The sequence below is a fragment of the Portunus trituberculatus genome, chromosome 46 (assembly GCF_017591435.1).
Source record: "Portunus trituberculatus isolate SZX2019 chromosome 46, ASM1759143v1, whole genome shotgun sequence".
Taxonomy (NCBI): Eukaryota; Metazoa; Arthropoda; class Malacostraca; order Decapoda; family Portunidae; genus Portunus; species Portunus trituberculatus.
In genome coordinates, this window is record NC_059300.1 from 27899560 (window position 1) to 27915234 (window position 15675).

Below are 15675 nucleotides of genomic sequence, written 5' to 3' on the forward strand. Positions count from 1 at the left end.
GCATAGTGCTAAGTTTTCGCCTCTTCTTTCTCTCTCCACCTCACTTTGGTTTCCCCTTCGGTGGTAATAAGATATTCATTCATCTCTTGTCTCGGTGCGCGTGAGTCCGGAAGGCTCGTATGTTTTGTATGGGTCTTACAAAGCCCCCCAATCATAACCCTGGAATAGAAAGTGTTTTTTTTCTGTATTTTTTCTTTCTCTCTCTCTCATTCACTGCGCCATCTGCTTTTGCTTCTCCCAGAAATGAGTCAGTCTTAGCTAGTGAATAAGAGTCTTCGTTGTAGTCTCTCTCTCTCTCTCTCTCTCTCTCTCTCTCTCTCTCTCTCTCTCTCTCTCTCTCTCTCTCTCTCTCTCTCTCTCTCTCTCTCTCTCTCTCTCTCTCTCTCTCTCTCTCTCTCTCTCTCTCTCTCTCTCTCTCTCTCTCTCTCTCTCTCTCTCTCTCTCTCTCTCTCTCTCTCTCTCTCTCTCTCTCTCTCTCTCTCTCTCTCTCTCTCTCTCTCTCTCTCTCTCTCTCTCTCTCTCTCTCTCTCTCTCTCTCTCTCTCTCTCTCTCTCTCTCTCTCTCTCTCTCTCTCTCTCTCTCTCTCTCTCTCTCTCTCTCTCTCTCTCTCTCTCTCTCTCTCTCTCTCTCTCTCTCTCCTCGCCTGAGGACAAGAGAGGGAGAACAACACCTAATTAACTAGCTCGTTCCGTATTGAAATTGTCAACATCTTGATAATTGATGCCTCGCTTATGTAGTGCCTCCTTGTAACGTAGGCTTCGCTGTGCTGGTGGCGGTGGTGGTGGCGGTGGTGATGGTGCTGGTGGCGGTGGTGGTGGTGGTGGTGATTGTGGTTCTGTTTCTTCTGTCTTTTTTGCTACTGTTGCTTCTCCTGAATTTATTATTGATTATTGTTTTCTTCTATTTAACTACTACTAATACTATTACTACTACTACAATTACTACTACTACTACTATTACTACTCTTACTGCTACTACTACTAGTACTACTACTACTACTACTACTACTACTACTACTACTACCACTACTACTACTACTACTACTACTACTACTACTACTACCACTACTACTACTACCACTACCACCACCACTACCACCACCACCACCACCACCACCACCACCACCTACTACCACTACTACTACTACTACTACTACTACTACTACTACTACTACTACTGCTGCTGCTACTATTGCCATTAAGAATTATAATGAACACTTTTTTTTACTAACGTTCTCCTCGCGGCAATGAATGATGGATAATACTAAATACTTAATCCCCTGAATATTTAAACACACACACACACACACACACACACACACACACACACACACACACACACACACGGCCAGGGTTTGCTTCTATAGACATTGGAGTACCTACAAAGAAAACGCAAGTGTACTGTGTCTTTGATGTGAAGTTCGATGTTTTCTCATTAACTGTCTTACGAGTGATTTTTTGTTCTTATTTTCCTTTTTGCCATCTCTCTCTCTCTCTCTCTCTCTCTCTCTCTCTCTCTCTCTCTCTGAAGAATTATCTTCTTTGCAGTTGACTGCCTTGTTTTTTATGTGTGTGTGTGTGTGTGTGTGTGTGTGTGTGTGTGTGTGTGTGTGTGTGTGTGTGTGTGTGTGTGTGTGTGTGTGTGTGTGGGTGTGTGTGTGCGTGTCTTAGTTTTAAGTAGTATTTTTAAGTTACGTTTTTTACAGCTTTATGTATTTCACTTCTTTTATTATCGAATTTTACATTTTGAAGGACCCTGTATCCCTCACAATTTCTATTTCAATAATCATTAACATGACAGACTATATTATAGAGGTGTTTATTGTCATTAACTACTTACATTATACTATATTTAAGTGATAATGCTGTTATGTATACTGAATAACCATTGTGAAATGGAAATAAATTTCTGAATCTGAATCTGGATCTCTCTCTCTCTCTCTCTCTCTCTCTCTCTCTCTCTCTCTCTCTCTCTCTCTCTCTCTCTCTCTCTCTCTCTCTCTCTCTCTCTCTCTCTCTCTCTCTCTCTCTCTCTCTCTCTCTCTCTCTCTCTCCCTCCACGATACATTATTTTTCCTTACCTCTGTTCTTTCTCCTTCCCTCGTTTCCTTCCTCTCCCCTCCTACTAACGAAGCTAATAACCTGGCAAACAGACACACCTGAGAGTATTTACCTGTCCATTAGCCTGTGAACCTGATACCAAATGCCTCGCGGATTTAGGGAGAAAATGCATTGTTTTCCCGCCACGCGAACCTCCCTAAGCTGCGACCCATTTATTTGTCTTACGCAGGAAATTAAATGTCTCCCTCGCTGTTATCCCTGCGGCATAATTATTTTCACCGCCGTGTTTAAATTTTTTTTTTTTCTGATGTAGGGTGAGTGTTAGGATTCACTTTTTTTTTGGGTCTTTTATGTGTATTTTTTGTTGTTATCGTGTTGGTTTTAATGGTGAAGTTTTTTTTTGTGTGTGTGTTTTTTCGAGGGCCAGAGTTCAAGTGTGTGTGTGTGTGTGTGTGTGTGTGTGTGTGTGTGTGTGTGTGTGTGTGTGTGTGTGTGATTCTATTTTCATTTGTTTTGTTAATTTGAAGGATTTCCAGATGATGTGATTAAGTGCTGATAGAAATTTTCCATCCTCTATGTTTACCTAGAACTGTTTGGTCTCATTTCCGTAAGTGAGGTTAATTATGAAATATAAAAGCTCTGTAATGTTCCAATCCACAGTTTTTTCTTCGTTTCTTCTTTATGGGAGATACAAAAGGATGTTAATGTTCAACTCTGAAAGGTAGATAGATTAATGTTTTTGTTTTTATCTTTCCTCTTTCTTTCTTGCTTTACGTCGACAAAGAGATCCGTCAAGGGGTGGAAAAGTTATATAAAGAAAGGCTCATTTATATTGCCTTTTTCTGAGAATGTACGTGTGAGAGAGAGAGAGAGAGAGAGAGAGAGAGAGAGAGAGAGAGAGAGAGAGAGAGAGAGAGAGAGAGAGAGAGAGAGAGAGAGAGAGAGAAAGGGCACGTTGCACACTCGCCTTTATGTTAACCTGTCTGTTAGTCATTCCTTCTATCTATTGATCTCTTTATATACCTATCTGTCATCTATCCATCACTATCTATCTACCTATCAATCTATCTATTTATCTACCTATCCACCTGCTTATCTACCTTCTTATCTATCTAGTCAACTACTTATCTAGACTATCTCTCTTATTTCTTATCCATACACAAGAAGCAAAAGAAAATAAAAAAAAATTAAAGTTACTGGGGTGAATAAACAACCAGAAATGTGTGTATGTGTGTGTGTGTGTGTGTGTGTGTGTGTGTGTGTGTGTGTGTGTGTGTGTGTACGTTTTTTGTCCTCCCTCGTGGGCTTCAGAGAGAAAATAATGAGAGTGGCCCAGTGTTGAAAAAAAAAAAAAAAAGACTGAGGAAAAAAAAGGGCGTGATTAATTTCTAACTGGTCAGGTCCCACGTGTCAGACGGAGACGGCGCGGCACAGCAGAGTGTGTGAATCTGTGAAATCTGTGTACAATTAATGGCACCAAATTGCGTCCTGTTTATTTAGGAAGGGAGGCTGTATTGATTTATCCCGCCTGCCAGAAGTAGGCTTACGGAAGGGAGAGAGAGAGAGAGAGAGAGAGAGAGAGAGAGAGAGAGAGAGAGAGAGAGAGAGAGAGAGAGAGAGAGAGAGAGAGAGAGAGAAGAGGATGCCAAGTGGACTGCTGCAGAGGAATGAAGGAGGATGAGACAGTGAATAAATAGTTATAGTGGGAGGAAGTGTTAGAATTAGGGAATGAATGGACAACACACACACACACACACACACACACACACACACACACACACACACACACACACACACACACACACACACACACACACACACACACACACACACACACACACACACACACACACACACACACACACACACACACACACACACACACTCACTCTCTCTCTCTCTCTCTCTCTCTCTCTCTCTCTCTCTCTCTCTCTCTCACGCACGCAGGTAACTAAGAGTGGCATCCATCCAAGTCACTTAAGCCTCATTAAGTCCTAACTCGCCGCCTCACGTCCCCACTGCCTCTCATCGCACCTTGTTCCCGCGTTAATGAGCCGCGCATGGCCAGGTATATCTGCCCCCGCGCCTCGCTTTTCCCACTTTCTTATTTGCTGTTTACCTTTTTGTTTCCTGGATCTACAATAATTCTTACTGGGTTTTATTTTTTTCCTCTCTTTTCTTAATTTTTTTTTACATCATGGTCTTTGTTCATTAATTTGCTTATGTTATGTGGTTCCTTTTCTTTTATTTGATGGGTATTTTGTATGTTTTGGGTATTTTTTTTCGTTTTTCTCTGTCTGTTTGTCTGTCTGTCTGTCTGTCTGTGTGTCTCTGTCTAATTTTGCGTCTTTCTGTCTATTTATTTTGTTTATCTGTCATTTTGTCTGTGTCTGTATGTTTGTCTGTCTCTCTGTCTGTTTGTCTGTCTGTCTTTCTGTCTGTTTGTCTGTTTATATGTCTATCTGTCTGTCTGATTGTCTGTTCTCTCTCTCTCTCTCTCTCTCTCTCTCTCTCTCTCTCTCTCTCTCTCTCTCTCTCTCTCTCTCTCTCTCTCTCTCTCTCTCTCTCTCTCTCTCTCTCTCTCTCTCTCTCTCTCTCTCTTAAACAGACAGACAAACAGACAGACAGACACTCCCCCACACACACACACATGCAATGAATGGACCGAGTTGGCAAATCTTATTCATTACGAGAGCATATCATATTAGGAAGCGCAACAGATAACATTTTCTGTGCTGGCGAGGCGAGCAATGGCTTCTTATTCAATACCAGGCGATCGAGTGCCTCCCGGCCCTCCTCCAGTGTGGAAGCGGCCCGCAAACTAAGGCTCCTTTCACCAATAGTCAAGGAGATACTGAGTGGAGCAGAAGAAAGAAGAGCAGTAGGAAATAGTAGAGGGAGAGGATGAGGAGGAGGAGAGAAGGAACAAAATGAAAATAGGAAAAGAGAGGGAGGAGAAAGAGTATGATGAGGATGATGAGGAGGAGAGAAGGAAGAAAATGAAGAAGGTAAAAGAAAAAAGAGAAGTAATAAGATAGGGACGAGGAGGAGTAAGAGAAGGAAGAAAATGAAGAAGGAAAAGGGGAAGAAGAAGGAGTATGATGTGGATGATGAGGAGGAGAGAAGGAAGAAAATGAAGAAGGAAAACGAGGGAGGAGAAGTTGTATGATGAGGATGAGGAGGAGAGAAGTCACAAAATGAAGAATGTAAAAGAAAGAAGAGAAGGAGTAAAATAGGGATGAGGGGGAGGAAGACAAGGAACGAAATAAAAGAAGAATAAATAGGGAGGAGAAGAAGTAAGATGAGAATGATGAGAGGAAGAGAAAGAACAAAATGAAGAAGGAAAAAGAGGGAAAGGAAATGAGTAAGGTGGGGATAAAGAGGAGAAAGAGAAATAAGAAAATGGAGAATGAAAGAGGAAGGGAAGGAGTAAACTGCTTATGAGGAGAAGAAAAAAAATGCAGAAGAAAATAAATTCTATAACATAAGAGAAGGAGACAGAGAACATGCACTGACTCTTAATGAAGAAAAAAAAAAGAGATAGAGGAAGAATAACAAAAATGATGATGAAAATAATAATGAAATGTTTGAAGAAGCAGAGAGGAGGAAAGAAAAGAGAAAGAACAAACAGAGAAACAGGAAGAAGAATGAGGGAAAAAGAGAAAAAAGTACTGTAAAACAAAACGAATAATAGAAATAAGTGCAAGAATAACTGTAAGAAAAGGAGATAAAAGAGAATTAAAAATACTCTGAAAAGAAGGTTAAAAGTATATCAATAAGAACTATAAGAAGAAAAAAAAAACTGATAAACGGAGAATAGGAAGAGAAAACACAATGAGCAGAAAACAAACTAATGACAATAAAAAAGAAGACTGAAGGAAGAAGAGCTGGATGATGGAGAGCAGTAAATAGAAGAAAGAGGAAGAGGAAAGGAAAAAGAGGCAGAAAGAGGATTAGATAGAAGAAAGATGACGAGGAGGAGGAGGAGGAGGAGGAGGAGGAGGAGGAGGAGGAGGAGGAGGAGGAGGAGGAGGAGAAGGAAAAAGAAACGGAAGACGAGGAAGAGGAAGAAAACAAACAGAAAAGTGGAAGAAAAGGAAAGGATGAAAAGGAGGAGGAATAGGAGAAGGAGAAAAAAGAAAAGCAAACAAAAAAAAAAACTGCAAGAAAACTGAAAACAGACAGACAGAAAACACAAAAGTAAAGTACAAAAGTAATATGAAGTACGAATTTGTCTCCCATTCCAACAAAAAAGGCTCGGAAATTCTACACATACTTGAAAATATTAATAGACACACGAGTACCCATGGCAGGCAGAAGAGCAGCGGCAGTAGCAGTAGCACCAGTAGCAAAAGACGAAGGCGAACGAAACAACAAGGCGAAAAATAAGACAACACGGCATGTTCAATTACACGAGGCGATAAATTCCTCTTTTGTCACGTAAACCCGTGCGAAAATAAAGAAAGAAAAAAGGGACGGTGAGCTGCTGTTATGAGTCGCACCAGCAAACTATAAATTCATGTGGAGGTGTTTTGATATCACCCAAGAGAGAGAGAGAGAGAGAGAGAGAGAGAGAGAGAGAGAGAGAGAGAGAGAGAGAGAAGGGTAAAGAAAAACAAGATCTAAAGGAAAGGAAGAAAGAAAAAAATGCATGACAGGAGGATGATAGGGGAAGCTGTGTGTGTGTGTGTGTGTGTGTGTGTGTGTGTGTGTGTGTGTGTGTGTGTGTGTGTAGGCATGAAGAGAAGAGGTGGAGGAGGAGGGAGAGACTCAGTGAAAATGGAGGACGAATACGGGAAGAGTAAGGGAGGAGGAAGAGGGAGAGCGAAAAGAGAGAGAGACGGGGAGAGGGAGAGGGAGAGGGGAGGGATGTGATGGGCCACAGACCTCTCCCTTCGTCAGCCGCAAGAGGAGAGATAAATGGGGCGAGGGAGAGACGCTCGCGGATTGACGGATGAGAGTGATGTTCAGCGTGGCGAGAGAGAGAGAGAGAGAGAGAGAGAGAGAGAGAGAGAGAGAGAGAGAGAGAGAGAGAGATCGCTGGGTCGGAATGCTTAGTTACAGAGTGGGTTGCTAATGAGCTTTAATATAATGAGAGGAGCAGACAGACTAATGATAGTTGGCCATTAGCTCGTATTTTGCTCCTTAACGAAAGCAAGTATCATTACGAACTAAAATAGAAAAATATAGGTCATGAAAACGTACCATGAAACAATTAGATATAAAATAGCAAAATGTGTGTGTGTGTGTGTGTGTGTGTGTGTGTGTGTGTGTGTGTGTGTGTGTGTGTGTGTGTGTGTGTTTGCATATAAATTGAAACATTAAAAAAATATAAATCACAGAGCAAATAACATATTTCATTTAAATAAAATTTGTTTGCTCAAAACGCTCAGTATATCACTTAAACGAGCAAGAAGGGAGGAGGAGGAGGAGGAGGAGGAGGAGGAGGAGGAGGAGGAGGAGGAGGAGGAGAGGAGAGGAAAGTAGGAAGGGAGTGGGGATGGAGGCAGGAAAAGAGTGAGAAACAGAGGAAGGCAAGATGAGTGGAAGGGATTGAGAAGAGATAAAAATAATGGGCACAAAGAATAAGGAATCGGATGAAAAATTAGCTACAGAACGAAAGGGAAAGTGTAATTCTTTCTGAGGTGAAGAAAACCGAGAAAAGGAAAAAAAAGTAGAACACGGGAACTAAGGAAGAACAGGAATATTGCTTGCGATGGGAGGGAAAAAGAAGGAAATCTAATGAAAGAGAGACTGAGTAACTTGGAAAATGCTGGAAGGTCAGGCAGGCAAGGGATCAGAGGAGGCGACGACGACGAGGAGGAGGAGGAGGAGGAGGAGGAGGAGGAGGAGGAGGAGGAGAGGAAGAAGAGGAGGAGAAGGAGGAGGGTAAGAAAAATGTTGAATAATAAAGAAAGACTCGGGAAAGAATGACGTTACCCAAGAAGCAAAGTTATATAATTTTCTCCCCCTCCCGCGTTTTCTTCATCATTCTTGCGCTCTTTTCTCTTCCCTTTTTCTTCTTTCTTCTTTTACCTCTCCCCTCTTAGTACTGTACAACCTCCCTCCTCCTGCTGTTCCTCCTCCTTCTGCTCCTCCTCCTCCTCCTTCTCCTCCTCCTTCTCCTCCTCCTCCTCCTCTTCATTTCTTCATTGTTCTTCCTCTCCTGTTATTTTTATCACTTTTTTATATCCTTCCTGTGTCACGGATATGAGAGAGAGAGAGAGAGAGAGAGAGAGAGAGAGAGAGAGAGAGAGAGAGAGAGAGAGAGGGTACCAGGTGTGATGCTGCATGTTTCTCTTTGTTTCTCTTGCATCATTGCCTTTGTTATTGTTCTTATTGTTGTTATCATCATCATCATTAGTTCGTTTGTTTTTATTTGTATCTGTTTTTTTTCTGTTCTCTTTCTTTATAGCTTGTTCTCTTCCTTTTCTTTATTTTCTTTCCTCCTTCTCTTCGTCCTCGTCCTCCTCTTTCTCCTCTGCCTACTCTTCCTCCTCTTCCTTTTCATATTCTTCCCTCATCTCCTCTTCCTCCTCCTTCTCCTTTTTCCTCTTCTTACCTCACCTTCTCCCCCTCCACCTATTCCTCCTCCATCTCCTCCTCCTCCTCCTTCCTTTTCCTCCTCCTCCTCCTCCTCCTCCTCCTCCTCCTCCTCCTCCTCCTCCTCCTCCTCCTCCTCCTCCTCCTCCTCCACCAGCTGCCGTAGCTTCACGCGCCCGACACCAGCTGGTTCCTCTCTGGACTCAGGAAAACTTCTCTCACTGAAAGGGCAGATTCTGGTCCGGATATACTCTCTCTCTCTCTCTCTCTCTCTCTCTCTCTCTCTCTCTCTCTCTGATTGCAGTTGTTTATTTTTTTCCTTTTCTTGTTTAAAGGAATATTTTGGATAGTTAATGTTGTTGTTGTTGTTTTTGTTGTTGCTGGCGTTGCTGTCTTTTTGTTGTTGTTATCATTTATGTTGTTGTTGTTGTTGTTGTTGTTGTTGTTGTTGTTCTTGTTCTACTTCATCTCTTCTTCATTTTTCTTCTTCTTCTTATCATTATTTTACTATTATTATTATTATTATTATTATTGTTATTCTGCAGGATGAGGATTATTATTATTATTATTATTATTAGGAGGAGGAGGAGGAGGAGGAGGAGGAGGAAGGAGGAGAAGGGACTGTAGGATGACGAGAGGAGGAGGAGGAGGAGGAGGAGGAGGAGGAGGAGGAGGAGGAGGAGGAGGAGGAGGAGGAGGAGGAGGAGGACGAGGAGGAGGAGGAGGAGGAGGAGGAGAAAGGAGGAGAGGAAGGGTAGTGCCTGAAGTTTATTAGGTTTCTCTCGAACGTGAAAACTTTTGCTCTATACAGTTTTGGGAAGTTGTGAAAAATGGAGTGTTGTTAATTTTAATATTCATGGATCTCTCTCTCTCTCTCTCTCTCTCTCTCTCTCTCTCTCTCTCTCTCTCTCTCATCAAAGTGACGAGAAAGGAAGAATAGGTGGAGCAGAAGATTTAGAAAGAATAAAAGGAAATAAAAGCAGGAGAAGGAGGAGGAAGTGTGGAATGGAAAGAGTGAAAATGTGTATAAGAAGAGGAAAGAACTGGAGCAAGAATGCGTAAGAAGAGGAAAAGGAGGAAGAGGAAGAGGAGGAAGAGGAGCAGAAGAAGGAGGAGGAGGAGGAAGGAGGAGGAAGCAGTGAAGAAAAGGAAAAGAAATATAAAGGAAAGCGTTCTGATAGTGTGCTCGAGAGAGAGAGAGAGAGAGAGAGAGAGAGAGAGAGAGAGAGAGAGAGAGAGAGAGAGAGAGAGAGAGAGATAGGAGAAGAGAAAAAGGAAAGAGAGAGGGAAGAAAGAATAAAATAGAAAACTTGTAAAGAATAAAAAAAAAAAAAATCATGCTAAAAATACAGAAACACACACACATACACAAAAACCCACCACCACCACCACCACCACCACCACCACCACCACCACCACCACCACCACCACCACCTTCGCAACATCCTCCTCGGGTCGCGAAGTGTGAACGAGAACAGTAAAGCATGGTACCTTCCTCAACTTTCCCTAGTTTACCCCTTCTTATGTTTATACGTATGTTTTGCTTCCCTGCCCTCCTCCTCCTCCTCCTTCTCCTCCTCCTCCTCCTCCTCCTCCTCCTCCTCCCCTTCCATCGTCATCTGGCAGGGTCCGTCCGGTGGCAGGTGGCGGCAAAATCCGAGGCAAAAGGCGATATTATTCCCTGAGAACAGAGGCATCATCCGGGGCTGCGAGAGAGAGAGAGAGAGAGAGAGAGAGAGAGAGAGAGAGAGAGAGAGAGAGAGAGAGAGAGAGAGAGAGAGAGAGAGAGAAAGAGTACATTGATCGAAAGGTGTAAGTAAAATGAAAGAGGCTGAATGAAAATATAAATGGATAAATCGATAGCAAAATTGACAAAAAATAGCTTCAACATAATCACCAATAAAGAAACAGAAAACGGACACAAATTTTGCACCTGTGACTTATCTCTCTCAGTAATAAAAAAAGTTAAATAAAAAAAGAAATTCCCCTCATATTTACACATCCTATTCCTGGTTATCCTTTCCCTTCTTCCCCTTTCCCTTCCCTTATCTCCTCCCTGCATGTCCTCGCCTCTCCTCCTATTCCCTCTGCTACCAATCGTTGTGTGTATGTCTTCCCACCCTCTCCCTCTCTCACTGTCTCTCCTTCCTCTATCTCCCTCCCCCTTCAAGTATTCCAGTCGATGTTGGTATTTCATTATCAGAATTTGCTGTTTAAACATTAAAATGTGCACTCTTTCAGGTGGCCGGGCGGGCGACGGGCCAACATAGAGCTGAGCCAGACAGGGGACCGAAAGTGAACCAGAAAAAAAAAGATGGAAAATGCTGGAAAATAAGTAAGGAAAGAAAAAAAAGGTGAATATTTGGATGGAGGTTTGTTGGAAATGTGTTTGTATTGATTGATTTTATCTTTATTATTACTCTGTATCGGTTTATGCTTTATTTTTTTTTGTTTTGTGTGTGTGTTTTTTAATGCTTATTTTTGTCAGTTGCTAATCACGTTAATGTGTCTCTTCTAGTTGAAAGTATGTGTGTGTGTGTGTGTGTGTGTGTGTGTGTGTGTGTGTGTGTGTGTGTGTGTGTGTGTGTGTGTTATGTGGCTCTATATCTTTTTTTTTTTTGCATGTTTGTTTGCGTGTTTGGGATTGTTTTTGTTGCGTCCTCTTGTGCAAGCATAATATATATATTTTTTTTCGTTTATCGCATTCGCCTCTGGTATTTTGTGTGCTGGTTCGTGTGTAATCACATTTTGCCCGGCTGATGTATTTGTGTTTTTATTTACGCGAGAGTTGTGCCTCCCACGTTAGTTTTTATACTATTTTTACTTTCCCTCATTTACATTTTGAGTGTTTTTTAAATTTTTCACCTTCATTTGACACCTTCCATTAAATTTTGTATTTTTTTTTATATCTGTAGATACATTTTATAATTAGTTTTTATTTATCTTCATTTACATTCAAGAATTAAAGTGGTTCCTATTTCTCTTTTTGTTGTATTTTTATCTAATCTCTAGTATTATTCTTATTCATTCACGATTCTTGCCTTCTAATGCTGCACGACACACAATAAGTAATTAATTTTATTAGCCAGTGCATACAAAAAAATGGCGCTTAATATTTGGTCATGTTTTTCGCCTCACCTTTTTTTTTTCTTTTTTAATCTGGCACACTTTATTATATCATTCTTTTATAGATTAGATATACATTTTTTATAAAGCTAACTCGAAAAAAAAGAGGAAGAAAAATAGAAACGTGTATATTCATTCAAGTCATTCATCATTTTCAATCTCGTAAATTCCGCGACAAAAATTCGTGTCGTGAGGAATGAGTCACGAAAAACAATGCGTAGGTTATCGGGGACGCTTCAGCCTTGTCTCACCCAACGCACCACTGCCACAGGTGAGCTCCTCGCCGCACTGATTGGCAGGTATAGGGAGAGATAGGTGTGTAGGGATTATCAAGTGCAGAAATAGAACTCGAATATTTTGAAAGTATCTCCCAATCTCTTCCTTCACCCACTCTAACACCCACCCACACACACACACACACACACACACACACACACACACACACACACACACACACACACACACACACACACACACACACACACACACACACACACACACACACACACACACACACACACACACACACACACACACACACACACACACACACACACACATACAAACACACACACACGCACACACACACACACACACACTCTCTCTCTCTCTCTCTCTCACACTCTCTCTCTCTCTCTCTCTCTCTCTCTCTCTCTCTCTCTCTCTCTCTCTCTCTCTCTCATATTCATGTTTCCTCACTGAAATGATTTGCATCTTTCATAGTTAACATTTCCATGAATAAGGACGAAGTTATGCGTCAATATTTAGAAACACCTTAATTTGATATGTAACATTCAGTAATGGAGCAGGTGAGAAGCGTATCAAGTATGAAATAAGTACTCTTGGCTTAAGATTCACTGAGATTGCAGTTTGCAGTGTTTTTTTTTTTTTTTTACTTACTATATTTCAAACGCGTATTAAACAGTTTTCCTTTAACATATTACAACCGCATTTTTATCGTTACTTAGCTTTTTGCCTTCATCTTTTTTTTCTAGTGAAGCAACGCGTTTCGAAACAAGGCATTCCTTCATTGCGACTTTTCGTGCTTAATTGTCGCAGCGTTGTGTTGGTGGTGTGTGAAGGAGACAGACGCTGCAGCTGCCACCACTACTTACATAATGAGGATGGTGTGGCGCCCGCGTGGGAATGTTCAAACCATAACACTGCCTCGCCATCAACAATCTTCACCGCTTTAATCTACCAGTAGTTCGTCCTCGCTTGTATAAAAGGACGCCACTCAGGGTTCTCTTACGAAACACGCCTACTACAGACACCTCTTCATGTGATACACTTTTTTTCACACACACACACACACACACACACACACACACACACACACACACACACACACACACACACACACACACACACACACACACACACACACATACTGCTGCATTGTATGGAAGTGAAAGAGCGGAGAAACCTGAACCCTTAAGAAAAAAAAGTGTAAACATTTTATTTCGTTTCGTCATGCCCGGCTGCAGCTTCACTTTACAGACCCTTAAGTAGAGTAAACAGCGACCATCAGTCAATCAGATGAAGATAAGCCAAGTTTCGTCAAGAATGCCCAAGTAGACTGTGCAGTGTTGAGTAATTCGTGTAGGCAATAGTGAGAGAGAAGCGAAGCCTTTGTGTAGCGGTGAAACAATAGAGGGTTGATAATGGTACAATGCGCCCTTCACCCCACAAGATTCCACGTCATTCAGATGGATAATGTTTCCCTCCGCCCGTAGCGCCCGACCTGCTGAAGTTGTCACGAGATTACATCCGTCACACCTTGCTAATTATTCCCACACCTGCACCAGTGAGGGGAGCGCACGTAACTGATGGCTGGTGTTTATGAGGCGTCTCATCTGTCAGGAGGGACTGTGTTTGTGTTTTCTTCCTCCCTAGCGGTGGGCGGCATCCCATACTCTAAAGGCTTATAATTGGAAATGCTCGCTTCTTTAACCACCAGTATTTCCAAAGGCCACGGAGATGATCACCCTGTTTTTTATGTAAGAGGTGACAACTGACCAAAGGCAATAAAAAAAAAAAAAAAAAAAATAAATAAAGGCCCACTTAGTTGCCAGTCCCCATAGAGGTCCGATAGAGAGGTTATCATGAGTTTCTTGCGTGTAATGTAATCTTTTTAATCTGTTGCTAGAATCACGAAACCAACCTTTAAAAAAACAGTGTAATTTCCCACTTAACCGATTTTAGACGAAGTGAAGATGCGGCGTAGGAGTGTTTCTGAATATGGTTGTCTGTTTATCAGCTGCTGTACACTCAGGCATGTGATAGCGCACCTCCTTCATTGTTATAGATTGCTATGGTGATTGCAATGAAGTGTAAGTAAATTGATATATGTTTTTTTTTTTTATGATTTTGAAATGATTATCAGACTTTAACCTCCACGAGTCGTATTTGTGTATGAGAGTGGAGGAACTTTCATCATAGTTTTGAGAATTACGTGCTGTACTTGTGACCGGCAGCTACATCTTCACTGGAAAATGTAAAATCTCATCTTGTCGTAGTTATAGTGTGTGTGTGTGTGTGTGTGTGTGTGTGTGTGTGTGTGTGTGTGTGTGTGTGTGTGTGTGTGTGTGTGTGTGTGTTTGTATTCTCAAGTTGATACAGTAAACACGTTATGTAAGAAGAGTGTAAGAAGAAAGGCACAAGGTTGGGGGAGACAAATGGAAGGAAAGGATAGTAGCTGTGAAGGGGGGAGGTGGAGTGAAGGGGTAGCATAACTGTGAGTGACAAAGAGTAACATAGAGCAAGGCAGCAGTGGGTGAGTTGGGCTTAATCTCTCTCTCTCTCTCTCTCTCTCTCTCTCTCTCTCTCTCTCTCTCTCTCTCTCTCTCTCTCTCTCTTTCTTTCTTTTTTCCTCTCTCTCCCTTTGTCCGTGAGTAGGTTATGATGGGAGAAAGGAACGCACGCCTTACCTAGCATTACTTTAGACGAGAAGATTGAATTCTGAAAGAGACGCCGCTAACTGTAAAGTGAGCTGGGACTTATTCTCATTAACTTTAATATTGAGTGTTCAAATAGCGCTGTCAAGAGAGACGCAGCTGTGAAAGTTAATTCTAGGAAATATGAATGAAAAAAATGTCATATGATATTGTATGCCACCGTACGCGTTTTATAAAGAGTTTTATATCAGGATCATAACACTGGAAGGCTTCCCAATAGATTGAATAAAAATGGATCTTAACACAAATTTTACGAAGAGTGGAAGGTGAGGAAGGTTGCCTCACGCACCTCAGGGATGGACGAACATTCCTTACTACGAATGCTGCGGCGGTAACGTTCAATTCCAGGATGAAGTTGCCGGTGTTCATTAACCCAGCCAGGTGTTCATTGCGTGTTCCAGGAAGCCCGCTGATCCAGAGTGTGCGTGCGTGTGTGTGTGTGTGTGTGTGTGTGTGTGTGTGTGTGTGTGTGTGTGTGTGTGTGTGTGTGTGTGTGTGTGTGTGTGTGTGTGTGTGTGTGTGTGTGTATGCGTGTCTTTCTGTGCAGTCAGGCCAGGAAATGAGTGCACCTCACTACATTACATTAATTCACTAGACGCAGAGCAAAACTTAATATCGTGTAAAATAGCAGTGTAGAAAAGGAATGAAACACAGAACGTTACGTAGACCAAAGCAAAGTGAATCGCCGGTACTTGCTCTCATTCACCGAGCACGAAATGATACGTTATGTCACGCGATATATCAGATTTTTGTATCCAAGAAACGCGAGGAACTAAACACTGGGTTACGTAGTTGTTAGTTACGGAAGTGAGCGGCAAATAATATACCTTTACTAAACTCCTTTTCATTAGAGTTGAGGTAATAATACATAGTGCAATGGGAAATTTGAACTGTCTGTAATAAAAGATGTAAAAATACAAATACCAGGTGTCGTGTAATTGTTGAAAGGCTCTGATGGTAAAGAGTATACATTCACTCCCTTATTTGTC

At 41.8% G+C, this 15675-nt stretch overlaps 1 long non-coding RNA gene across 1 annotated transcript in view; it reads left to right on the forward strand.

The window, feature by feature from the left end:
- LOC123519947 overlaps positions 1-15675 on the forward strand; it is a 132682-nt gene that overhangs the window by 62544 nt on the left and 54463 nt on the right. The window contains exon 2 of the long non-coding RNA XR_006679133.1: positions 10845-10957. This is a non-coding gene — a long non-coding RNA (uncharacterized LOC123519947). The remainder of the gene's footprint in view (positions 1-10844; positions 10958-15675) is intronic.